Source organism: Dermacentor albipictus, chromosome 1 (genome assembly GCF_038994185.2).
Source record: "Dermacentor albipictus isolate Rhodes 1998 colony chromosome 1, USDA_Dalb.pri_finalv2, whole genome shotgun sequence".
Classification (NCBI taxonomy): Eukaryota; Metazoa; Arthropoda; class Arachnida; order Ixodida; family Ixodidae; genus Dermacentor; species Dermacentor albipictus.
In genome coordinates this window covers 295,071,262-295,097,899 of record NC_091821.1, presented here as the reverse complement: position 1 = coordinate 295,097,899, position 26,638 = coordinate 295,071,262, and the positions used below count along the sequence as shown (strand labels likewise).

Sequence of the window (26,638 nt, the reverse complement as noted above, 5' to 3'; positions counted from 1 at the left end):
AGAGATGAATCAAGGAATGCTCTAGGAATGCTCTAGCAATCTCCTCTGCTGCTCCCGGTCTGCATCTTTTAAGCCCTTCGGTGTCGATAAGACACGTCACGTTCGGCCAATAAGAGAGCCCGCTCAGGTGACGCCATTTTCGGCCGATGGTAGGCGCCTGTGCGATGGAGTCACACCCGGCGAAGAGAGTCGCTGCCCGGGTGTTTGTCCGAGGGCTTTCTTCTCCCTGCGGTCTTGCCTTGCTGACTTGCGCCGTCACCATAGAGGGAAGGGGGCGACGCCGCCAGGTTGTCACGGCGCATTACAGCCGTCTTTCTTCGGGACCCACTTTACCCATAACAGTGCCAGGATGGAAGAGTCCCTTCCCTTCACTTTCGGGAAGAGCCAAGCAGTGAATAGCTCCACCAGCTGCACACGAAGTGGGGTCCGCCAACTTGTTTGCACGTGCCGTGCCTCAGGAATGTGGCATCTGTGTTTCTGCGCTCCTTAATTAGCTGTGGTGCGATTCGATGTGGTCTGGGGAACTCGAAGTAAGCTCAGGAAATGGTCCCGTATCTAACATTGCGTGTTGACACAAGGTGTATCGCTTAGCCTGTCTGATCAGTGCTCCAGTAGGCAGTACCCCTTGCGACACGCGGTGATAAAGATTCCAGGAATGTGATCAGCTGCGTACAGAGAACACTCATTAGTGACGTGAATCCTGTGAGCACTGCTGCCAAACTGCGGTCAGAGCAGCTTGCCATCACTGACAACTGACACGAGCTTGCCAAGCCGCTCATCCCACTCCCACAGCCATTGTGCGAAAATTTCTTTCATCATCCAAGCCTTACGGTTGGACACATATCTCACTTGAAGCTTTCATTTGCCTTTGAAGCATTGTGGTGACGCATTTTTGCTGACCACGAGGGCCGCCACATTTTCCTACCCCTCCATGTTGGCACAAAGCAACATGGTTATGCAGACCTTGCTCTCCTTACCGCCCTGGCAGCGTTCACCTTTGAGGGCCAGGGTTTTTTGCGGCAGCATCTGGTAGAACAGGGCTGTCTCATCCATGTTAAACAAATCCTTGACACTGTATTTTTCTAGCAGCTGTCCAACGTTTGTCTCCACCCATGCCACTGCAGCTTCGCAGTCGACAGACTGCGCTTCCCTGCTGACATCCCTGCCGACGATGTCGTGGCGCTCCTTGATATGCTGCATCCAGCTGACACTCTCCACAAAATCGTCGTGCCCCATGATGCATGCGAAGTCCCTCGCTTTGCATCACAACAGTGCCCCACTCACAGGAGTGCCGCTTGCTCTTGTGTCCAAAAACCACTTGAAGACTACCTTCTCTACAGCTTCGAAAGTGGGGGCTCGCAGCTTCTTTGTGTCACCTTTTACGCCACGTGCAACAGCACTGGTGACAGCTTCTTTGCTGCTCAAAATTGTCAACAGCATGCTCAACGCTATGATGAATTCTTTGGCCACTTTTTCCTTCACGCCGGACTTGACAGCATTCTGCATAGCCACCTTCTGCTCCATTGATATCGTTTTGTGCTCCTGTTTGCCGACGTCTATCCCCTTTCTGGTGGTGGGAACTAGAAACACTGATACTGTCGATGCACACGGAGCACGGTGTAAGAATAGTTTAGGTGAGGGGACGCCGCCATTTTCCGCTTCGCAGCAAAGCTCTGCTTCTCAAGTGCCCCAACAGATGGCGCTACCAACTTGGGCCCGGCTGAGCTGTTCCGCTCTGAGGCCCAGTAAGCGCCGGTTGTGGTGTGAGGCCAGTGGAGCCAAGTGAACAAGAAGCCCAATTAATCTTGCAATGACATCATTATGAGGCCAAAGCAAATTGTCCAGTAAAATCAATACTTTGACTTTGCCACCTTCATGTTCTGCATTGTAAAAGCACATCTTTTATCAAGCAGCTAGCGTTTGGTTTTATATGCTGCGAAGGTGAAGCAGCGAGTTGTGTCCGGCTATCGCATGAATAAGCATCTGCAATGTCTTCACTGGCCCTGGTCACCTGTCGTAGGTGGTCAAGCGTAGCTACTGTTATAACACCGACTTTATTTTCTGCCGCTCATGAGGGACCTATCATGGCAATAACGCCGTGGGTTTTAAGAGAACTCACAGGAAGCAGTTGCAGCATCTTGGCCCAGAAAACAGCTAATAAACTGTTATAACCCTTGCAACCTTATTCTGCTGTGCCAAACAAAGTGTCTGCGTGTCTTTGGCAACTACAAATTCGATGCTGTCTGTCACGCATACTTTGTATCTAAGTTTGATACGTACAGTTTATAGTCTTGTGCATGAGAAGAATGTATACATTTGTGAGGATGGCAATTAGGCATTGACCTCATAAATGTAATTTATTTGCAGTACAGAAAAATTGCATTGGTAAGAGTGGCTGTGTACATCACACTACACACACACAAAAGAAAAGTTAGTCACATGTGTACTACACATAAGCACTATATTACACATTGCGCTCATCCCGGATAAAAGAAATCATACAAGTTTTGACAATTTACGCAAGTCTTGGCTTTTTTTTACATGCTTGTTTCTCAACTGTCGGCAGTACTGCCACATACGCAGGCACACATAATAGTGTAATAGCTTAGCAAGCATTCTTTCTTTATGAGCAGCACATGGAAATGTGAAGTTGAAGTTCTTAAGCACAGCGTCAGTCGTGCAATCTATGCATCTCTTTCGCCAGCATGTTTTGCGAAGTGCTCCTCAGTTGTTTAAAAGAAAAAACAGATGCATATTCATATGCGCGAGCCTTCCTCTCATTTTACAGTTTACCAAGTTGGCTTCAGGTAGCTTTGAAATGCTTTTCTGTCCAACCAGAGCCTCCTTACAAACTGTACAGGATGTTTGAGAACCAAGCTTTTGTGACACAAATCCAGTGATATAATACACAATGCAGTCGATAACTGTAGCATTCGGATAATCATGCTGAAACACATCATCGCACTCCAAGCTTTCCTCACTGATAAGGCCATACAGCTTCTGCTTGAGGACATGAATTTTATCGGTGTGCTGAACACCTGCAGATTTAAACACCTCTCTAAAATCACTGAGGGTGAGAAAAGCAGACTGTTCTTTCTCGGACACTACACAGTTGCCAAACTATGGTGGCCTCAATAAAGAATAAAGAGAAAGCATGCAGTAAAGCTGCAGGAATGTTGGGAATGTGGGATGCTCATCTTGGCCACCCGCTTGTCTTATAATACCAAAAAAAACACTCCAAGGGATCCTGGTTCATTTTGGCTGACAGCACGTACTTGAAACCGCACTCCTTCAGAAGGAATGCTGACAGTTCCTGAACAGATTTAAGGGTAACATGCAAGCCTTCGGCTGTAGATTGTGTTAAAAAAAGATCTTTGTGAATGTCGCGCCTCACAACTTCCTGCTACCAGCTATCTAGCCACTTAGACGCAGACTCGAGAACATGGAAATCTTTACATCTAAGTGTAAGGCCTTCTGCGGGAAAGCGAAGATTGAGAGCATCAAAAAGGTTATTCCCAAGAGGGTAAAGTCCACAGTAGGCTCGACATTGTCAAGCTGAGGTGCACCTTTTCGTGCATAGAAAGATATTCCCTTGGCAACTAAGTTGCTGAAAACTTGTGTGGCCAGCTTCATCTGCATTTTGAGCATATGGGAAGGATCTACATGACAATATGTGAGCTTTGGGCACATTCTAAGTTAAGCTGCATTTTTGGTATCTGCCACAAAAAGTGCATCATAAAACGACCATTTCACTAGCCGCCCATTTACTTTCAAAATCTTCTTGTCATAGAGATGATTCCGAAGGCACTTTAATGAATGAGGTGTCTCTGCCACGACATACACTTTTCTTGAGGCATCTAGGGGATGTTCAAAACCATTAACCACATGTCCTAGGGCACCGCTTGCTCTGAGCTGCTTCCACATGGCCCTATTTGTAGATGCACCATCGCAGACTACACCATCAACAAAAATTTCTGCCTGCTTTAAGTGCACAATTCACTGCAGCAACAGCTGTGCAAAGACAGTCCCCTTTGTTGCTCCTTTTGAAGCAAACACTGCTACAGGTTGTAAATAACTGTCATCAAAAGATGCGAAGGCGAACATTAAACCATGGTCTGCCAGCTCATTACTTTGTCCACCTTGGTCTCCATAGTCAACAAAACCAGCATACGTCATGGTCTTCGAGTTTACAGTCATCTATTTCTTGACCTGTATTTCATATAAAATCAGCATCCCTCTGTGATGAAAGGGTGTCTTTCTTGCTAGTTTAATCTTGAGAGCTTGAAAAAAATTCTCATCAAAGCCGCATTTCAGCCCAACCATGTTTATGTGCTTTCTTATGGTGGAAGTACATGGCATGGTCAATATGTTATTACTTTTCAAGAATGAGTAAGTAGTGAGGCTCCTGATGTTTAGCAAGAGGCATAGGAGTTGCCAATCATCTGTATAGCGCCTGTTATTCTTTGTTGTGCACCTAGCTGCACATATACATTCCTGCACAAGAAGGAGCTGAATCGGAATATAAAGAGTTTGCAGTTTCTTTTTGACATCCTCCTCCTGCAATTTCATTATTTCATCTTTGCTCTCTTCAAGTTGTTTAGTTATCAGTCTTTTTTTATTTTATTTTATTTTATTTTATTTTATTTTATTTTACAAGTACTGCCAGCCTTGTTACCAGGCCTTAGGCAGGAGTAGGCATTTGAAATAACAAAAAACATATATGAAATAAGATCAAACAAGATAACAGACACTGAACAGGAATCTGCATAAAAAACAACAACATAAGAGAAACCTTTCAAAATCATGATTTGATTAGTAAAAACGAGAGATGAACGCTATGGTTTATTCACAAAGTGCAGAAACAAAGGATGAAACCGTTGGACATTCGACAGTTGTGGCAGGTAGTGCGTTCCATTCAGAAATCGCGCGCGGGAAAAAAGAATTTTTAAGTACGTTAGTCCTGCAAGTAAAATCTGTAACCTTTTTGTTGTGATAAGAGCGCATGTGACGGTGACTAGCCGGTAGAATATATGCTGTTTTATCTATTCCTAATTGATTGTTATACAGTAAGAAAAAAAATTTCATTCTGTCCCGATAACGCCTTATTGCAAGGTTTTCCAGTTCTGCAGCTTCTAGAAGAGATGATGGAGATGTGCGCCAGCTGTACGAATCGAAAATAAACCTGGCTGATTTTCTTTGGACTTTCTCAATTTTAGTGATGTTGGTTAGTGTGTGCGGATCCCAGACAATCGCAGCGTATTCTATAATGGGTCGGATGAATGTTTTATATGCAAAGAGTTTTATTTCAGGTGAAGTGTTGCCTATTGATCGCCTTAAAAAACCTAGTTTCTTCATTGCTTTATTATAAATGTATGTTACATGTTCATTCCACCTAAGATCTGATGTTAATACTAATCCCAAGTATTTGTACGTGGACACAACTGATAAAGACTGGTTGTTAATGCTATAAGTAGGGGTTAAGGGATTCTTTTTGCGAGTAATGGTCATTGCAACAGTCTTTTTGAGGTTAATACTCATCTGCCATTTCGAGCACCAGGTTTGTATTTCATACAGCGCGGTGTTTAAAGCTTCCTGATCATTTGAATTGCGTATTTCGTTGTACAAAATGCAGTCATCTGCAAAAAGCTTTATCTTGACGCGTATGTTACTGATGACGTCGTTGATAAAGATAAGAAAGAGGAGCGGCCCTAACACTGATCCCTGTGGAATGCCTGAGTCTACAGTTGCGGGTGTTGAAGCTGCGTCGTTGACCTGAACACTTTGTTTGCGTAATGAAAGGTATGCTGTAAGCCAGTTAACTAAGGCGTCATTCTTTAAAATAGGTTTTAGTTTAAGAAGTAGTTTGGAGTGAGAGACGCGGTCAAATGCTTTTTCAAAATCGAGAAATATTAAGTCTATTTGGCCTTGTCTATCTAAAGCTGCCGCTAAGTCATGAACTGTTTCTATGAGCTGAGTTACAGTTGAAAAACCTCGCCGGAAACCATGTTGTCTTGCGTCAATTATTGCGTTGTCGTCAAGAATGGCAGAAATGTGCTTAAAAATTATGTGTTCGAGGATTTTTGCGCATGTGCATAGTAAAGATATTGGCCTGTATGATGTGAGGAGAGACGGATTCGCTGTTTTCGGTATGGGGATGACTTTCGCGTACTTCCAGTCGGTTGGAATTTCTGCGCGTGACAGTGATTTCTCGAATATTAGAGTTAAATACTTTGAACACCATTCGGCGTACCGGGAAAGAAACGCATTCGGGATTCCATCAGCTCCGGGCGATTTTTTAGCGTCGAGGTTGAGCATAAGTGCTAACACACCTTCCTCAGTAATTGTGGCATCACCAATCGGCAGAATGTGTTCATAGCTAGGGAACTGTGGGCTGATACCGTCGTCACGCGTAAACACTGAGCAGAAATATCGGTTGAGCGCATCTGCGGTTTCGGCACTGTCGGTTAAAAAGGTGTCGCCGATACGGAGTTTGGGTGCAGCTTTATTTTTTGGCGATAAGTGCTGCCAGAACTTTCCTGGGGATGAGACAAGAAAATTTTTTAGTGTTATTTTTTGATAGTGTTCTTTTGCTTTTTTTATTTTATCAGCTAATAATGTACGCAAGCCAAAAAGCCGATCGCTTGCGGGAACAGTCGGGCGCTGCTTGAGTTGTTTTCTTGCCTTTTTCAGCTTCCGCTCTATTCGTACTATTTCTTTTGTTACCCAAGGATTGCGCTTCCGCAGCACTTTTCGCTTCACAGGTACAAAATCACGGACACATTTGAGAACCAGGAACTTGAAGTAGCCCCATATTTCATCAATAGAATGCTCGTTTGATTCACACATGGTATGAAATTCCGGAAAAGCACCATCTAGGGCGTCCAATACATCAATATCACTGGCACGGAAGAAATCTGGAACAAATCTTTCTTGTTTTTCAATCTGTGGAGTAAAATTCACTTCGAACGTAAGGTATACCATTTTGTGATCCGATATACCTTCGAAAACTTGAATTTGTGGGTTGCGGCGGACTACGGCAGTATTTGCAACGAAAAGGTCCAGAATTGATAGTGTATTGTTTTGAATGCGGGTAGGTTCTTTGACAAGCTGAGAAAGATTGTGAAGCACTACTATATCTACGAAAGGTTCAGAAGCACTTGAGAGGGGCTCAGGGAAATCGTTAGTCCAATTTACAGAAGGAAGATTAAAATCACCCGCAAGTAGCACACTGCAGCGTTTATTCTTATAGGCGCACAAGAACTCGTTAAGATTTTCAAAGAAGGTGGTGTCGCAATTTGGAGGCCGATAGAACCCTCCTACGATTAGATTACACTCGTCAAGAAAAATTTTTACAACAACACATTCAATTCCTGTAATATCAGGCATCCTAGTAACACTCAACGTTTCTTGGAAGAGAATTGCAACGCCGCCGCCGCGGGAATCCCCCCTGTCATGTCTGTAGATTCCGTAACCGCGAGGTGTTATTTCAGAGTCGGTGATGTCACTATGCAACCAGGTTTCTGTTATTATTAGAACATGGGGTTTGTGGGCAATTACAATACTCTCTAATTCGGCGATTTTGTTTGCTATGCTCCTAGCATTTATGTTTAGACACCGAAAAAGTTTTTTTTCTTTTTTAACAAAGGAATGGGGTCATTGCAGTCCTTTAGGGTTTTCTCGACGGAAGGTGACAGGTATGTGTTTCATCTGAGCGCTGTCCCATCGGTACGTTTGATTGTCAACCTTTATCTTGTCGTACTGAAGCCTTACTTTGGCACCTGCTTTCCTATCGTCAGCTGTGCTGTCCCAGAGGTGCTTCCTTATCTGTCGCGTCTCTGCTGAAAAATCTTCCGAAATTGATATATTTTGCCCTTTGAGCTTGTGGCAGTTACTCAGCACGATTGTTTTTTCTCGGTGGTCAATAAATTTTAGAATGATAGGGCGGTGCTTCTTTGCCTGCTTACGGCCCATCCTATGCAGTCTTTCAACGGAAGATACTCGAACACCTAAGTGCTTTAGAAATAATTCTTCATTTAATGTGCTCAATAGCGAATCCGGTGTTTCGTTCACATCTTCTTTACAGCCGAAGACTAATAGATTGTTTCGTCTGCTCCTATCTTCTAAATCGATTAGTTTTTGTTCTAGATTCCGTATTGTTCTTTGCATTTTCTCAAATTGTGCTCCAAGTTCCGCATATTTAGCTGCTATGGTTTCCACGTTCTCAAGTTTAGACTCAATGGTGTTTAGTCGCTTCTGCATACTCTTTTGTCCATCAAGAATTTCCCTGAGCAACTGTTCAGGAGTGGGCCCAGGATTGGATTCAATATCCCCACTGAGCAGCAGCAACGCAAGCAAAAATTTTTTAACGAACATGCATACAGTACTAACGCTGGAAGGGCACGCCAGCTGGACTAGACAGCGGTGAGACGTTTTGACGGAGGAGTACGTGTTACTAACCTGCGTAAACAACATGAACGGGTTCGTCAAGGCTCTGACGGATGACCAGCTGGCGTGCCCGCTCGATTGCGATTCAGCAACCGTGCCCATGACTTTAGCAAGAGAGCCCTTGCGCGATGCAAGGTGTCAATCTTCTGTTTTTTGGCAAGTGACACAGACAGCCTGATGCATCTCAGTGGTTGTCGCTGTTTCGCTCGAGCAGCTTGCCGGTCGGCATGGATTCTGAGAGTATGAGACAGGCTACTGCATGCACGACATATATCTCTCGCAGGTAACAGCAGTGGGCATCTTTTATGCCTCCATTTACTCTGGCACTCAACGAAGGCACATTCAGGAGCCACAGAAGGAAAGTCCTTCATATTAAGTCCCCCACGGCAAATGTGTAAGTTGTCAACAGTTTTTAGAACATCCTCCATTTGGGAAGTTGACCCAGCAAAATTATTTATGCCTAGCATACTGCATTCAACCGGTTTGCCGAATATGTACACTTGCACAGCCATGTCACTTTTCACATGCACAGACTTTCGGTTAAAAAGCACACTATGCACCGTCACTTCTGAGTAGCAGAGAGGGGTCGTGGAACACGAGGTCACAGAACCGTTCCACGTCGATGTGATGCGTCGCCCAGGAAGGTGTCGAAAGGCACAGAGTCGATGCTGTGCAGAACATTTCTTCGAATGGTGACGAAGTGCAGAGGTCACTTGCTCCGACGACATTGCTGCTCTCAATAACTTCGCCAACTGGGTCCACGTTGCTGGGTCCACGTGTAGACGTAGAGGAAGCTGTACGGAAAATATTCCACCTTGACTGCTTGCAAAGACTCTTAATCTTCTTTGACAGGTAACTCGGCACTCCTTCAAAGATAGTGTGCAGGGCATCCTTGGTAAGTCCCGCCCTCCTGTTGCCCGACATCGGAATGCGGCCATCAATAGCTGTGGACCATGAAATGTTTTTCACAAACACACTCTGTGCGTTGCAGTACCCGGTCTTTGCGAGGTATCGCACGTCTCCATGCGTCAAGCTTGGCTTGGTCGTGCGGCGGCGTAAAAAGCGATAGCTATTCTTTACAGGACTTATAACCCGTGTTGCAGTATGGTACAAAGCACTTTCCCATCGCATGTTTTCTGGTAACTAAACTTGATTGATTGATTGATTGATTGATTCATTCATTCATTCATTCATTCATTCATTGATGGCACGCCAGTACGTTATACAACGAAGCAGATCGGAGCGCTAACACATAGCGCTAACGCAGGTGTGCACGATCACAAGAGCAGGCGCAGCGAGCGAGACTGGTGTGGATGGAGGGGCTTTAGGCGGGCGCTAGTTTCGCGCACCACTTCTCGGGGGGGTCTCCTAACCAGAACTTAATTCGCCGCTTCGCACAAAGCGTTGCCGCCGCACCGTTCTCTCACCTAACCTATTCTTACACCGTGGCACGGAGGCAACGACAAGCAACAACACAACCGCAGTCGGTGCTGCCCCATGCATGCAGTGAAAGAGGCGGGTGCATCAGTTCCACGGGAAAGGGGAGGCCGGGAGATGCGAATGTCACGCGGTGTAAGACATTGACCTGACAGATACCAAAATAGTCAGTAAATGCTCGTAGCGAAAAAAAAAAAAAAATTGCCGATGATTACGTTACTTTCTGGTGCAAAATTTGAGTGCAGCTCTTCAGCTTTTTCGGCTTTTCTATATACTGAGGCAAATAATTCAAGCAAGACATGTATATACAGTTACAACTTTTTATTCTTCACTTTTTCAAGAAACACTCCACTCCCAGTTCTTGATTGTCATGAAGGTAGCTTTGTGCTCAGAGAAATAGATGGATATGTGCTAGACTTGCTGCACCAATGCCTGGTTCGGCATAGCGCACCTCTCGATTCTGGTGGCGGCGGCGCTGGGCCTCTGCTCGGGCAGCTTGTTTAGCAGCTGCAGCAGATGAAGAACTTCCACTGGTTGCCTCACTCATGGCCCACAAACAACTGGCTGAGAATAAACTACTTATATAGACAGACGGATTATATTATAATATAAACCGTCTGTGAGCCTTGGACAATCCATCTGGTGCGGAACATTTTGCACCAGCAGTCGCAAACGGAGCATAGCTTGGCGCAGCTACCTCGCTTATCGGGAGGTTGCGGGAGGCAGCGCATAGGCACATAGGAACGTTGCGCAGTGAAGAGATGGCAACGACTGATTGACGCCGCTGACGCTGCTAACGAGTGAACTGAAGGTGGCTTTGCGTTTCAGCTTGGGAAGAACGCACCATGATTTGCTGATACCGAGCCAGCGCTTTGGCAACCGGAGAACACCGCACACTCTTGCGCGGTTGCCGCCACGGAGGAGAGGAGGGGGAAAGGGGTACACGCAGTGGCGAACAGTGGCGGCTATTTGTTTTGGCTTGGGCAGCAGCACATCATTGAGATCAGCCGCCACCGAGCCGGCGCTCTGATTGCCGCCGCACATGGGTGGCATTGGAGGAGGAGCGAAGAGAGCAAGGCTTGCGCCGTGCGCAAGAGATGGCGCCAGCACTGTGCTGGCCCCGGCTACAAAGCTGGTTATGGCGAGGCACGACGGTGATGGAAATGCAAGAACGGGTGCCAAAAAGCTGCACCCTTAAAGAAGGTTCATTATACCCATTGCGAGGAAACAAGGTTTTCAATACATGGGCATCTATTGGAACTTCAAGGGGAATCACAATTGCTGCATTATATCCATTAGTTCATTATACCCGTTCCATTATAACGAGTATGATTACAATCACACTGACATGTCTTTGGAAGCATGTATTCATCGTATTAAGTGATGCGCCTCGGTTTCGCAAAAAGAAGGAGCTTTTTGGTGAGAAGAAATGCTGTGACCGGCTTAATTACAGAGAGCAAAAAGTTTTTGCAAATTGCCTACCAATCACGAGCTCCTAAACCCGTGAATGATTTGTTGTACTAAGTTTGATTAATTAGTACCATGCATCCGTAGCGGCACAACCATTTCACTGAGTTTCATCCCATCGAATACTAAAACACTGGTGAGGAATAGCACCAAGAGAACTAGAGATGGTGCGTAATAAATGGATTATTGCATGTAGGTGAAAATAATATGATGCTATCAGCTGGGTTTATTTCTGTCGAATCTGCATATATAGGCAGTGTTCACATGGGACAAAAAAAAAATGAAGGGGGGAAAAAAGAGAATGAACACACAGGGGAGCATGCATTATCAATTAGGAAAAGAGAAGAAGTGCACTTGCCCACTCATTGCATTGCATGTGAAGAATGTAGACCACTGTTCAACAAAATTAATGATTCCAAGCAGAAGCAAGAATAAAATGGGCCGTGAGCTTTTAGAAGCCTTTCAGATCAAGGAAAAGGGCCATGACTGTGTAAGAGACACTTTTGTTGCCTTATCTCATGTTGAACACAATTTCCTGCACAGCTTATGTTGACATGAGGCAGGCTTGATTTGCCCTCTCCTCCTCCTTCTGCCTTTCCTTTTTTGTCACATAATGTTATGCTGTTGGTTTGTATTCCACAAGGCAACAATTGCCGAACCGTTACTGTCACGATCCGCCAGGGTTCGTGAACAAGGGAGGGCTCGAGGCACCGTCCGTTACATGGACACCACGCAGCGTGGTGGGGATGAACGATGGCTGACCGCCGAGCAGCTATGCTCGTCGGTGTTTATTGGGGTGCGGTGACCAATGTTGCTTACCGAGCCAGGCAGGCCACCGAGCCTGGCGGGCCAACGAAGATTATGCCCAAGGGGTGTCACATGCTTGTTACACCCTCTTACCTCCAGTTTGTTTGTCGACAACAAACATCCAAGTTCAAAGTGCGAGGCTCTGCCTCCGCCCTAGCAGGGTCGACAGTGCCTGCTACCCAGGTGAGTAATGGTCCTGTGGCCTCCGCCGTCGAGAACTCCACCTGGGCATCGGTGTTGACGGGCCGGGCGTGGCAACGCCAGGTGCTGCCTGAGCCAGCCTTGCTCCCTCCGGAGGATCCGCAGTGGTCGGCCTTGTGAGTGGTGACGGGCTCGACACCGGCCCAACGGGCACCGCACCACTGGCAACACTTCCCGTCTCCGAGGTGGGCGGTGCTCTACTGGAAGCGACTGGTGCTGCCGCTAGTCCTCCTGCGGGCTGGAACTCGGAAGTGGCAGTCGAGGGTGCTGGCCAGGTACCGAGGCGAGGCCTAACATGGTCGGCATGTCTCTGCCAGGTGGCCCTGTCTGGCATGCGGACGAGCAGCGATGAGGCGCTGGCAGGAGACACCACCTGTCCGGCGGACCAGGGTGGCCCAGGACGGAAGTTCCTGGCGAAAACTGGAGCTCCCGACTCCGGCAAAGGCCCGGGACAGCACTCTTGATCAGCAGCCAGCTTCTGCTTCAGCTACATCAGGAGCACTGTGGATCGGAGGTCCGGATGCAAGACGTCCAAGGGTGTCTTGACCATTCGACCCAGCAGGCGCTCACAGTGGGCACGACCAGTGACATCATGGGGCGTGGTCTGGTACTGAAACAGTATCTGGGTAATCTGCGTCCGGAAATCCCCAGTCTGGCTCTTCTTGAGTTTCTCCTTGATAGTTTGCACCACCCGCTCAGTTGCACCATTTGAAGCAGGGTGGTATGACGGAACCATCATCCGGCAGATTCCGTTCTTCGTCAGCCAGGCCAGCTACTCAGTGATGGCGAAAGCAGGACCGTTGTCTGACACGATGACATTTGGCAAGCCCTGGGTGGCGAATACCTGTCGTAGCGCTGCAATGGTTGCGCCTGCTGATAGAGTGATGACAGGTAGAACCTCCACCCACTTCGAAAAGGCGTCCACCACCGCCAGGAAGTAATGACCCTTGAAAGGTCCCCCAAAATCCACATGTAGGGGGGGACCAGGGTCTGTGCGGAATGGCCAGGGGGTGATTTCCACATGACGTGAGGCCCGCTGATGCTTCTGGCAGATTTGGCAGCTCTGCACCGTCTGAGCGATGTCCTGGTCCAGGCCAGGCTACCAAACATAGGACCGGGCCACCATCTTAGTCTTTTCCACACCCGGATGACCCGCGTGCAGCAACTGCAGAACCCTGGACCGGAGACTTTGTGGGAGACTTTGTGGAACCCTGGAACCCCACAGTAGGCAGCCCTGCTGCAAGCTCAGCTCAGCGGCTTTGTAGCTATAGGCCTGCTGAACCAATTCCTCCCCACGGGACACTGCCTTGACCACCTGAGACAGGACTGGGTCCCAGCTGGTCGCTTGCGATACCGCAGATCTGGAGAGCACCTCCGTGTACGCGTGCTCCAGCATGAACACTTCAGCAGTTTCTGGAACAGCATCAGCCACCTCTGGCAGGGGCAGGCGGCTCAGGGCATCAGCAGGTCCCAGGTCCTTTCTCGGACGGTAAAGCAGCTGGTAACTTAAGCTGCCAGCCTCAAGGCCCAGCGTACCACTCGAGGTGATGCCTGCACAGGAACTGCCTTCTCTCTCTCCAGTAGCCCCAATAGCGGCTTGTGGTCCGTACCGCATCGAACTTCCGGCCCCACAGATACTGGTGGAAGCGTTCGACATCGAACATGAGGGCCAGGCCTTCCTTGTCCAGCTGGCTGTAGCGTTGCTCTGCAGCATGAAGCCGACGAGAAGCAAACGACGCAGGGCATTCCTGGCCATCCTTGTCCCGGTGCGCCAGAATGGCTCCCATGCCATACGGCGATGCATCTACGGTAAGGACGACAGGCTTGGCAGGATCGAAGTGTACCAGCACTGGAGCTTTGGTGATTAGCTCCTCGCTGCACTGGAAGGCCCAGTCCTGTTCCTTCTTCCAGACCCATTGCTGACCATCTCAAAGCAGAAGATGGAGCGGCTGTAGATGCTCTGATAGGTGCGGCAGAAACTCCTGTAGAAGTTGATGAGGCTGAGGTAGCTCTGAAGCTCCTCCTTGTTCCTGGGCTTAGGCACCTTGAGCACAGCATCAACTTTGTGGGGAGCCGGGAATAGGCCAGCCTGGGAAATGACATGTCCCAAGTACTCAAGACTGGGGGCCAGGAAAGTGCACTTTTCCAGCTTGAGCTTAAAACCAACATCCTGCAGCTGTGCCAGGACGTTGTGCAGGTTTTGCAGGTGGTCCCTGTCGTCGCTTCCAGTAACTAGGATGTCATTCAAGTACACCGCCACGTGCCTCTTGCCCCTGAAGAGGTTGTCCATCTCCTTATGAAATATGGCTGGGGCTGAGTCCATGCCAAACGGTAAGCACGTGTACTGGAAGAGCCCCAAAGTTGTCGGTATTGTGACATACTCTTGGAGGCATCCTGGAGCACCAGTTGCTGGTAAGCATCTCTGAGGTCAAGTTTGGTGAACTCCTGTCCACTGGACAACGCTGACCAGAGATCTTCAATCCGGGGCAACGGGTACTTCTCGACAGTAGCGATGGGGTTGATGGTAACCTTAATATCCCCGAAGATCCTGACACTGCCATCTCGCTTGAGGACTGGTACGATGGGAGCGGCCCATTCAGACGTCTTGAGGAGCACCAGGATTCCCTCTCTCTGTAACCGTTGCAGCTCCTGGGTGACCTCGGCCATCAGGGCGAGTGGCAATGGGCGAGGCTTGAAAAAACTTGGCCAGGCTCCCTCAGGTACATAGATGCCAGCCGTCATGCTCTAGAAGGTGCCCACCCTTGGCTGGAACAGGGACTTGAACTCGGTTAGGAGGCTGGGGACGTCTTTCACTACATGCACGCTGGCTTCCTAGTACTCGGGCAGACGAACGCCCAGTGCATGAATCCATTTTCGGCCCAGCAGCGTCGGCGACGACCCCTTGGTTAAGTAAAGGGGAAGGGTTGCCTCCTTGTCGCCAAAGCGAATGCTGACCTGTGCCTGACCCTCGACCTAGGAGAGCTGCCCGGAGTAGCTGTGCAGTATCACACCCGAAGCCTTGACGGACCTGCCAGGAAAAGTACGCCTGAAGAGTTTCCTGGCCATGACCGACAAGCTGGCCCTTGTGTCCAGCTCCATGGAAATCGGGTGCCCACAGATTTTAACAGTCAGCAGGTACGGCGGCACAGACGACGGGACAAGGCCTGTGTGCCACATGTAGAAAATCGGCGGTTCCTCGGCCACGACGTGGAGCCTGGCTGTGGAAGAACTTGAGCCTGCTGCCACACGCCCCTGCCACGCACCCTTGCGATGGCTACCCTGGCCGCGGGCATATGTGGTACCTGGGCTTGAACGAGGCTGCTGTTTGCTGTTCGTCCTCCCCCTTCAGCATACCCGTGCTAGGTGCCCAGTTTTCCCACATGTGAAGCATTGTGCTTGAGAGAACTGGCACTGTGAGGGGGAGTTCAGTTCAGTTCAGTTCAGTTTTATTTCCTTAAAGACCCCTTTGCTAGGGGTATTACATAAGAGGTGGGTACAGTTGATAATGCAAATATAAACACAGGTATACAGAAAAAATTGTACATGGAAGCTACATTTTCGCAAGTGCATAAAAACAGAAATAATAACACGTGAAAAAGCAGGTTATTGATTAGCCAACAAGGACACATTTTCAAGAAACGATGTCGGGCAAGTGATTGCAGCTACGTGGTGGGGAAGGGCGTTCCAATCTGATGCTGTGCGGGGAAAAAAAAGACGAGGAAAAAGTAGTTGTGCGGGAGCATGGGCGTAAGACTTGTAATGGGTACCCAGTTCGTAGCGATATGCGTGCGGGTGGTGTGATATATGGCTTGTGAAATAAGGTACTGTAAAAAAACTTATGAAAGAGGCAAAGGCTAGCAGTAGCGCGGCGACGTGCAAGGGGCTGTAGATCAGATTTTGCTCTTAAGGAGGATACGCTTACGTCGTATGAGTAGGATGAATGGATGTATCTGACGACGTGGTTTTGAAAGGACTCGAGCTCGTTAACTAGATAGACTTGATATGGATTCCAGATGGGTGATGCGTATTCAACTTTCGGTCTGATAAGGGATTTGAAAGCTAGGAGTTTTACGTTCTGCGGGGCGTCACGCAAGTGTCGTCTCATGAAGCCAAAAGTTCTGTTAGCTGATGAAAGTATGTTGGAAATATGCGTACCCCAACTGAGATCACGAGAAAGTGTGACGCCCAAATACTTAAATGATTCTACTGATTCTAAAGGAACGTTTACTATAGTATAAGAGGACAGGAAAGGGTTACGGCGACGGGTAAAAGATATATGTTTACATTTGTTGGGATTAAGAGTCATCAGCCAATTTTCACTCCAAGACTGCACATTGTTAAGACTTCGTTGTAAGGTGTTTTCGTCAGTAGCATTAGAAAGTGGATGGTAAATCACGCAGTCATCAGCGAAAATTCGTATCTTACAAGATACGTGTTGGGGTAAATCATTAATATAAATTAGAAAAAGAAGAGGACCGAGAACTGATCCCTGAGGGACTCCAGAAGTTACAGGGAGAAGAGTGGATGATTTGTCATTTACAGAAACGAATTGGTAGCGATCAGTAAGGAATGCTTCGAGCCATTTGAGTACGTCACTGTGTAAGTTCAAAGAAGAAAGCTTTAGTAGTAAGTGGCGGTGAGAAACTTTGTCAAAGGCCTTTTCATAGTCCAGAAAAATATCGTCAGTTTGTTGGTTAGAGTCAAGGTTTACATGTAAGTCGTGTAGAAATAGAGCTAGTTGCGTTTTGGTAGAGAAACCCTCGCGGAACCCATGCTGTGCCGAATGAAAAAATTGATTCGCGTCCAAATGATTTATGATCAGGGAGTAGATGACGTGTTCCATGATTTTGCAAGAAAGACTAGTTTGAGAGATGGGTCGATAATTTAGCGGTGTGTTCTTATTACCAGACTTGTAGATGGGAATAACCTCCCCCACCCTCCAGTCGTGAGGCATGGAACCTGTAGAAAGTGACTGCGAGAATATAAGACACAAAAATGATGAAGAAATATATTTTGTATTTTTTAGCAGTTTAGAGTTTATACCATCTATACCTGCTGAGGATGAAAGTTTAAGGTTTTCAATTATGCGCAAAACACCATCAGGATAGAACACCACGCTCGGCATGCTAGAAACTATGTTTCAGGGGACATTAGTCAATGGGACGTTATTATCATTAGAAAATACTGACGAAAATGCGTTGTTAAATATGAGTGCGCAGTCAGTTTCAGGCACGATTTCACCCATATCATCAACAAGAGTTACAGTGCGTGTGTTACTTGGGTTGATAACTTTCCGAAATTTCTTGGGGTTGTCTGTTAACATTTTAGGTAAGTCGTTATTGAAAAAAGACCATTTGGCATTGTGGACAGCACGTAAGTATTCACTCTCAGCGGCGTAATATTTATCCCATGAAGTTGGGCTTGGTTTAAACTTGGCTCTATGAAAAAGTCTTTTTTTCTTATTTTCCAACCTTTTTAAATTGTTATTGAACCAGAGATTCTTATGATTCGCACGGAATGTTAGTTTCGGAATATACTTGTTTGCTAGTTCATTAAATGAGGTTTCAAAGACTGCATAAAAAGTGCATAATTCTTCATTTATAGCTTCAAAATTTGCTTTTTCATACAGGTTGATAGTTTTGCTGGAAAGAACACGGGGTGCTGGGGCAAAGTCAAATGTGGCATGAATTACACTGTGGTCGCTGATAGGACGAAGGTAGGTAACCGATGATAATGTCTCTGGATGGTCAGTAAGTATAAGGTTCAAAATGTTTGCGCAGTCGCGCGTTACATGTGTCGGCTCTGAGATAAGCTATGTTAAGTTAAAATTCAAACAGATGTCGATGAAATCCTTCGCCTCAGTGTTATTTATTGTGGAAGTTAGGTTATTCGTTAGGTTAGGTTATTCGAGTGGGCACCACCACAGCGACCGCAGGTACTGCCCTTTGTCGCCAACTTGTTGACCGCAGCTTTCGCCGACGGTGAGCCAGTCGCACAGGCAATCTCGCTGGTGTCTTGGCGGCAGCTTCTATTGCCAGCGCTGCCTTCACGGCGTCGTGCAGCGAGGGGTCAGGAAGCTCCAGGAGTCACGTCTGCATGGCGGGGTTCTTGAGTCCGCAGACGAAATGGTCCCGGAGCAGTGAGTCCAGCTGGTCCCCGTAAACGCAGTCACTCACTAACCCTTGTAGCGCAGCAACAAACTGCCCGAGGGTCTCTCCTTCCCGGCGGCTCCGGTTGTTTAAGCGGAAATGCTCCATTAGGTGTGAACAGTGCTGGATTGAAATGCAAGTATGGCAAGCAGCTCACCCAGTGTCTTAACATGTGGCACGGCTGGCTTGAGAAGATCGAGCAGGAGACTGAAGATGCAGGTCCTGCAGCTGGCCAGGAAAATGTCCCGCTGTTTCGCCTCGGGTGTGTCGTTAGCCCGGAAGAACACTTGGACTTGTTCCTCGTCAATTGGCCAGGCGGACCCATCTCCCTCGAACAACTCAAGCTTTCTGTACGGCGGCATGGCGTCAGCAATGAGGGGCGGTGTTTCACCGCTCGCGGCGGCGTGGGACAATCCGTGGGTACTCGTCGCCAGTGTCACGATCCGCCCGGGTTCAAGAACGAGGGAGGGCTCGAGGCACCCTCCGTTAGACAGACGCTCCGCAGCGTAGTGGTGATGAACGATGACTGACCGCCGAGCAGCTGTGCTCGTTGGTGTTTATTGCGGTGCCTTATTGCGGTGTTTATATGTTGCCTACCAAGCCTGGCGGGCCAACGAAGATTATGCCCGAGAGGGCGTCAAATGCTTGCTACCGTTACATTGCCTGCTGGACAAGCATGCAACTTGGGTTTGAGGTCGAGTGCAACAGAGTGTCTTTGTCAGTGTGAAATGGCTCTTGGCATCCAACCAAGTCTACACTTTGACGAAAGGAAACCAGTTATCCTTGGTTGTGGTGCATCTCCGTACGGTATTGGAGCCATGCTCCAATACTGGTATGGAGCCAGATGGCACCGGAGCTCCAATTGCCTTTTATTCGCGAACCTTGTCCGCCGCCAAGAGGAACTATGTGCATATCGGCAAGGAGGCAGTCGCTATTGTGGCAGGTGTGAAAAAGTGCCATGATTACATGTACGCCTGCCCGTTTCAGGTTCACATGGATCATAAGCCACTGACTGTGTTGTTCGTTCTCAACTGTTCGACATCACAAATGTTGTTGCAATGCATGCTGCATTAGTCCATTTTCTTAAATGGCTACCATTACAGTGCAGTCCACTTATAACGATATCGAGAGAGACGAAAAATATGATCGTTATAACCGATGATCACTATATCTGGGCTGCAGTTTAAAAAAAAACGTGGAACATACCTTTGCAGCTCCAAACTCGAATTTGCTACTTGCTCTGAAGAATAGATGATGTGGAAAGTAGACTGTGAAAAACAAAGTTTATTTGTAGCGCCAATGACCGTGTCAAGGGTTAGGTACGCCGAAATAGTCCGAAATCTGCACTTGCTTTTGCGGCAGCTTCAGCTTCACAACCGTGGTGTGCATGAATTCCAGCTGCTGTGCGAACACTGGTGGCAATCATTTAGCATGCATAAAATCAATTAAAGAGTCTATCGACAACAGTTCACTTTGCGTGGACATCGTGGTCGGGGTCAAGGAGCCACTGTCAATCTCGTTGTCACTGTCGCTGCTGCCGTCGCCACCGTCGCACAACTTTGCCGTCTGTCGAGACAGCACATCTTCAGCGATTGCCTCGTCAGTGACCTCATTGCAGAATGAGGCAGCACTGTCTGCAGTCAAAAACTCCTCCATCGACGCACCACCTGTGTCACCAGTAGGAACGAGCTCCCAGATCTCGGTTATGTCAGCGGCTTCCACCGTGTTGGTCTCAGTGGGTTGGGGAAGTTCGTCCTGATGCACAAAGCCCGCCTTTTTGAAGCAGCTGTATATGGTTGACTGATTTACTTCATACCATGCACCATAAACGAAGCGCACGGCTTTCAAAAGGCTGATCTTCAGGTCAGGGTGCCCGTCTGCATGACCCAACGTGCCAGGAGCTGCGCGGTCAATGGCTAAAATTATCCACTCCAGCATGCGCCGCCGATACAGGACTTTAAAGTTGGCGATGACGCCGGCGTCCAACGGCTGCAGGCCTGCTGTAATATTCGGAGGCAGAAACATCAATTCGACAGATGTTAGCTTCGGGTTAATGCTGTGTGCACTACAGTTGTCAAGTAGCAACACTACTTTTCTTCCTTGGCCTTCATTTATACTGTCGAACTCGAGCAGCCATTCTTCGAACAGGTCATTATCGTCATCATCATTTATTGGTCCTCAAAGACCCCTGGAAGGGGCATTACATAAGGGGGGGTCATCCTTGCCTTCTTATTGCTGCGAAAGCGGACGGGGATGTGCTGATTCTTAAAGCACGTTGGCTTCTTTGATCGCCCGATCATGAAAGGCTTGAGACGATGGCTCCCGTCCATGCTAACGCACAGCAACACGGTCACCCTAAGTTTCGAGTGCTTCCCGCCGGGACATCGATCTCCTTTGAGAGCGTGGGTCTTCGACAGCAACATTTGAAAAAACAGAGCAGTTTCGTCGCAATTATATATGTCCTTCTCCACGTAGCGTTCCAGCACGCCGGGCAGCTTTGTCTGCAGCCACTGCTGCTTTGCCTCTGTGTCCAAAGACGCCGCTTCCCCTACCACATTTTTGTAAGCGATTCCGTGCCGCTCTTTAAAGTGCTAAATCCAGCCTCCCCCAGGCTCAAAATTTGAGCGTCCCAGAAAAAAAGCGAAGTTTTTCGCTTTGGTGTGGCAAGTATTGGCCCACTAATAGGCACATTATGCGCGCGGGTTGTGATGGACCACAGGTAAAGCGCCTCTTCAACATCGGCGTACAAAGGCTCTCTAACCCTTTTCCGCTGATCGGCATGGCCGCTGATAGCTCCTGCCTTCACAATCGCGGTGCTCCCGGTTTTCAAGATGGTTGATATCGTCGACTGAGCGAGCTCATACTTCTTCATGAGGGCGCTCACCTTGAAGCTGCGTTGAGAGTCCTGCAAAATATCCATCTTCGTGTCAAGCGACACAGCTTTGCGCTTTGTCGGTGCCATCTTCGAACTGGGTTGTACCGTTGGTTGCACGCTGCTTCGGCAGCATCAGCCTGCTATCGCGAGAGAAAGAGAGACTGAGTGCAGGACGGTCGCCACCGCGCTGCATTGGTTGTCGCTTTTTTTTTTCTTTCTCTCTCTTTCGGAGTGACTGTGGCCAACGTTCATGAAGCAGCTAGTGCCATCTTGTGGTGCGCTGCGCCTACTCAGGTACTCTCTGGTACGCAGACGGCATGGGACGCGCCTAGTAACGTTGGGATGCGCAGTGTGGTAATGGCGGCAGATACAAACTTATGGAGGTAAATATCGCCTCGTCTTGACATTGTTCATTTCAGGGAACTAAGCAACGCAAATGCTACGATTATTTTGCACGGAAAAAGCCATCTGGACGGCAAAATTTTGATTGTTATATCCGATATGCGGTGAATAACCTATCGTTATAAGTGTTTTTTTTCCCCATAGACCTAATGCATAAAATGACACTCTCATGTCAACCCATCGTTATAACCGATATATCGTTATATGTGGTATCGTTATAAGTGGACTGCACTGTACTCTGTACTCGATCGATGTGGATGACGGTTGGTCCACGCGGATAGCCTAGGTAGGCTGCCTTTGCCGCAACCGCACCAGGATGACCTTGAGCTGGCGGAGGTCGCTATGTTGTTAAATATTGAATTGAATTTTATTTCTCGTTCATTCAAACAAGGGTAGACTGAGACTAAAGGCGTAAAGCCTGAAAAAGGTCTCAGCCCCCACGAACGACAGGTTTGACATCGGATCACACACATACGCACAATTTTGCACGTTACAACAGCGTTGGTTACTGTGAAAATTCATCGTAGCAATGTCCATGGTGTTAGGAATGGCTGTACGGGGTGACAACGTGCCAGCTATTTCAGCCCGCTGCACGTGTTCCAATCCAACCGGACGGGGCGCACTTCAGAGAACTGCGAATAACCGGCAGCCACGTGGCGCGGGGTCAGCTCAGGGGAGTTCTTGAGGGGAGGTAATTGACGGAACCTCCCCATGAGCTTTTCGAGACAACAGATAATGTGCTACCCGGCGTGCCACCCGGGACGGAGCAGATTTCTACGAAGCCCCTCTGACGTCGGCTCCAGACCTTTACACCAGTGTGTGTGTGCGGCACGTGTATGTGAGCCCTCCTCCACCTCCAAAAGGGCGGGTCATCTTCAGTGACGTCGAGCGGTGACGTCGAACGATGACTGGACGAACGTTTCCGTCCACTTGGAATCAAGGGGGGGGGGGGGCCAAGTGCTTATAAGCAGCGATTGTCGGCTGCTAGTGCATGCTCGTTGTCGTGCTCGAGATGTACTAGTGAGCTGAGTGCTCGTCGTGCTAGAAGTGTACTAGTGAGCTGTGTGCTCGTAAGCGGTTTGCTGTATGCTCGTCTTGCAGGCTCCATATGGGAGTCAGGCTAGACTGTCGATGTATGTCTTGTCTAAGATGTAAATAATGTAAATAAATCCTGTTCACCGAGTTCCTCTCTACGACCTTTAACTCCTTCAAATGGTGGCAGCGGCGAGATCGTCCGACGACTCCTACATCTGGTTGACAGCGGTGGGGGATCGTCCGACAACTCTGACAATGGTCATTCGTTTCTACAAATGTATAGTACAATGTACAGCGACGACTAAGTACAAGTAAGCGTTTCAGATTCTAATGGTATGCTAAAATTGTGCAGTTATACACGAAATAAACGTCAGCGAATTTATGGAGCAATATAGAGCAACAACATGCGCAAAAAAAAAATACATCCTTATTGTGTGCCAAAAGTAATAAAAAACTGCGAACAGCATGTGGATGCAAACATATTTGTGTTAATACAAAACCCAACAATAGATATTAAATGAAATCATATGTTAATCCTGAAAAGAAAAAATATGTAATTCATGGCAGAAACATTTTTCATTTTATTACACGCATTTATTAAATTTTAAGGTATATATCTTCCCTATCTAACCAATCTCTTATTTCTGCTTTAAATATTTGTAAAGAAGTGTTTAAGGATACAGATGCACGGTAACTGTTCATTATTTTTGTGGACTGATAGAGAAATGTTTGTTTCCCGTAATGGGTCCTTGCTTTTGGTGTGTGTCGTGAGCTGTGTCGCAAGGAGTATCCGGTGAGGTTACATTCACTACATTAAGCGCTTGGATTTCTCTTTTGGATTACTAGAAGAATTTGTATATAATATGCCCGGTCTGCACGGAGCATATCATATTTTTGGAATAGTGGACCGGTTCTTAGATCTGAAAAACGGCCATAGTAATTTGCATACAAGTGGATAACTCATTTTTGTAAGGTAACCAATTTTGTGTAATTTGTTCTGGTGCTTGTACCCCAAACCAATATCCCGTAGCAAAGCTTTGAATAAATAAGTGCATTATATAGTTGTTTTTTCAGCCATAGAGGGATCAGGTGTGCAATTTTATAGCTTACACCGATGTTTTTTGACAATTCACCGCAAAGGGAATTTACATGTGTATTCCATGACAATTCTTCACTGAAATGTATTCCCAGAAACTTTTGTTGTTTAACCTGTTTAATAAGGTAGTTTTAAATTTTACTTGTATTCTACCCTGAATTCTTTTATTAGGTGCCCTGAATATAATTTAGGTTTTAGTTGCGTTCAGCTGGAGTTTGTTGGTCGCCAACCAGTCAGATAACAAAGTTGCATATTAAGTTACACACTGCTGTAATTCTGTTGTGTTATCAGCTGTAAAGAACACATTTGTATCATATGCAACCATTGCCAACGTTTGTGAACCTGGTAAATCTGTAATATCATGAACATAAATTAGATATAGTAATGGTCCTAACTTTGAACCTTGTGGGACACGTTGATTTAGGTTAAGCATGTCAGATGCAGTAGTTCCCAGCTGCACGAACTGTTTTCTATTACATATATAACTTCTTATCAAGTCATTTGCAGCGCCTCATACTCCGTATCTTTCCAATTTTTCAGTTAAGATATAGTGGTCAATCGAATGAAACGCCTTTCTCAGGTCCAAAAGCAGGCCAAGCGTTAAATTCTTATGTTCGATGTTAGCAATTATTCTATCTTTAATATCCAGTAAAGCTTGCTCAGTTGACTTATTTTTTTGAAAACCGTATTGGCATTGTGGAATAACGTTGTGTTTCGTAAAAAAAATTTGAAAATCTTGCATAGATAACACCTTCAAAAAGTTTTGAAAATACCGTGAGAACTGAAATTGGTCTGTAGTTCGGCAATTGGTCTGCACTTCCCCCTTTATAAATTGGTGTGACACGTGCCATCTTAAGCTCGTCTGGAAAAATGCCTGTGCTAAGACAAGTTTATAACATGCACGAGCACTGGCCCTATTTCGTGTGACACATATTTAACCGGAATAGGACTGACACCGGCTACGCCAGCTGAAACATCATGCTTTAATGTCTTGATAAGATCACTTACTTCACCCACACATGTCGGTTTAAAAAAAAGGGGGAATTTGATACACGTGTTGTGGAAAACCTGTGATCCTTTCCGATTGCAACGTGTGCAGGGTTCATACGAGCGTTAATAAAATGCGTATTCATGCAAGTAACCATTTCCGCACATTCTATTTCCAGTCCGTTTAGGCCTGTCATTTGCAGATGCATGTTTGGATTTTTTCCTGTTATATCATTAACGGCATCCCATATTTTTCTCAGATTGCTTCAGATATTCGAAAAAAGGTGCTCATAGTAATCACACTTTACTTTCTTTAAATCACCTTATACTTCATTCCTAAATTTCTTGTACGTCACGAATAGGTCAGGCTGCCGCGTGCGGATGAAGGCATGATACATAGCGTCTTTTTTTTTTTATGCATTCGTACAAGTCTTTGTCGACCCAAGGTTTGCGCCTTTTTATGTTTCTTTCCAGAAGCCGCTGGCTGAAGTGGAAAAGCCAAATTGTAGCACGCAAGCACATTTCATTGAAACAGAGCAAACGCTCTGTTTACATTTGTTTCATTATAGATTTCTTGCCAGTCTATACACTGGAGGAGACATCGGAATAGCTCTAGAGTATTTGATCTGATTATTCGGCAAAATCGCTGTTTGCAGTCATTGTTTTGTTTGTCAGGGTCTTTAGGTATAAGACAAAACACAGGTAAATGGTCACTTACATCTGCTATTAGTACTCCCGACTTGACATCACATTCATTTCAACTCGAAATGCATATGTCTAACAATGCAGCACTATTGATTGTTACCCTTGTTGGTGCAGTAATGTAATTACTGCAGCCATAACAAGAAAACAATGTTTTGAGTTCTAGCGACCATGCGTTATCAGTGATCATGTTGACATTCACATCCCCCATAAATACACAAGTCTCACTAGTCGATCAGGTCAGAAGCAGTAGCCTTAAAGAAAACTACAAAATGTGGCCTTGTCTCCAGTTGGGGGCCTATATACGACACTTACAACAGTTTTATTTAGGTGCACGGTCAAGCATTCCACATGATCAGTAATAACAGAAAACTTTTCAATAACAACTAACTTCAACGGCTCTTTACCATAAACTGCTACCCCTCCACCAGCTTTATTTCCTCTTCTTACACAATGCGAGCTATACCCTGAAAACTGTGGAACAGGATCATTTGCAGTTAACCATGTTTCCGTGGAAAGCACAACATCAAATTTTTCGGTTTTTGATTGTATTAACTCATTAATTTCATCGAACTTATTTCTAATGCTTCTTGTATTAATATGTATACAGAATAACATCTTGCATCCGGAATATTCTTTGTTCAACTTTTGCATGTCATAATAAGCGTCTGTCACTTGGTGATCAGATTAATGAGTAGACGCCATATTAGTGTCATAATTTATCATTATGTTGGTCATTTTAGATAAGTCCTCAATAGTGGTGATGCGTAGAATGGGCAAGCCTTCATCTTTCTGAGCAAGCACCATGCCATTGGCAGTCCAGACATATTGCCACTTTGTTTCCTTTCTTTTCTGTCACGCAGACGCGAGAAGTTTTTTCTTTTGTTGCGTCAAATGCTCATTGACGTACACTGAGTTGTCTGAGGTGAAACAAGATCTTTACAAGTTAGCTGCTTTTTTTCTTGTCTTCATGCGCACATGGTTTCTTTTCACTCTCTGCACGAAACGCACAACGTTTTGACGCCAGTCTTTGCT

The 26,638-nt window shown here is 46.7% G+C and overlaps 1 protein-coding gene and 1 pseudogene across 8 annotated transcripts in view; one reads left to right on the top strand and one right to left on the bottom strand.

The window, feature by feature from the left end:
* Nucleotides 1-26,638, top strand: part of LOC135921907 (mitogen-activated protein kinase kinase kinase 13-like) — a 548,581-nt gene that overhangs the window by 282,956 nt on the left and 238,987 nt on the right. The gene's annotated exons all lie outside the window — the stretch shown is intronic.
* LOC135921901 (tigger transposable element-derived protein 4-like) lies at nucleotides 19,815-21,468 on the bottom strand (annotated as a pseudogene).